Genomic DNA, 1,016 nt, shown 5'->3' on the forward strand with positions numbered 1-1,016 from the left:
TACGTCATAGCCCATGGATACCTATCTCAACCTGCTGCCAAGTTTACAAGCGTCATTGAAACATCATATAATGGTCTTATGACTGAGACGTGCGACCCAGCGTTTGCAGGGTTGAAGTGGAACGACAGTCCCGAGGCAAATACTGCCATGTTCACCAAGTCCTTTCCGAATTCAAGGTTTAAGACTCTCACGGACATGATGGATACGGTAGCAACGGACTGTGACAAAACATTTTTTACTGGCTTCTCCATCGGTGTGAGCATACTGTGCTTCGATGTAAGTATGTGTGTAGCGCTGCTACAGGCTCTCGGTAGCAAGGGGTTTTGGAACTCGGACTCGGAACTGTCGGCGCGTTTGCGGTCACGGTTACACTGATATGCGTTGAGTAACGGGTCGCTGTATTATAGCGCCGATTCAACAAAGACGCCATGAATTGCGGCTCCCACGATGAGGATTTAAAATATCATATCCTCGATGAGGCCCACGACACCCCACTTAGTGGTTTTGTCGGTCGTGAAACGACCAACAGCTTTGTGTGTTGCCAGTATTGGAGGCCCAAGCTAAACAAGTGGTCGAGCAAATATGTGCACACGTGTGAGACCTATCCGAGGGCGAGACCCTCTCCAAATGCGGCGGAGCCGCTGGCCAGTTTACCGGTACCCTCTGAAGGCTGACAGTCCATGAGTATGGACTTTGTGTATGGCCTGCTGAAGGATTCGGCGAGTAACATGGGTGTGGTGGTCTTCGTGAACCGTTTGAGCAACATGGCTCATTTTGCGGTAGTGACGAACACCATCGACGGTGGGGGCACAGCGAAGCTGTTTGTCGATCGTGTCTTTCGACAATATGGGCTCCCGAAGTTTTACGGGACGTTCCGCGTTTTGCCACCATTTGTGGAGGATGTGACGGAACTGGTGAGAGCGTTGAGTCATTGCTGCTTGAACAAAATGGGGTATATCGACGACCGCGTGATCTCCAATCAAAGTTCGCAGCTTCATCGCACAATTTCATTGCGA

The sequence above is a fragment of the Plasmopara halstedii genome, assembly GCF_900000015.1.
Source record: "Plasmopara halstedii genome assembly, contig: Scaffold_350, whole genome shotgun sequence".
NCBI classification, from domain to species: Eukaryota; Oomycota; class Peronosporomycetes; order Peronosporales; family Peronosporaceae; genus Plasmopara; species Plasmopara halstedii.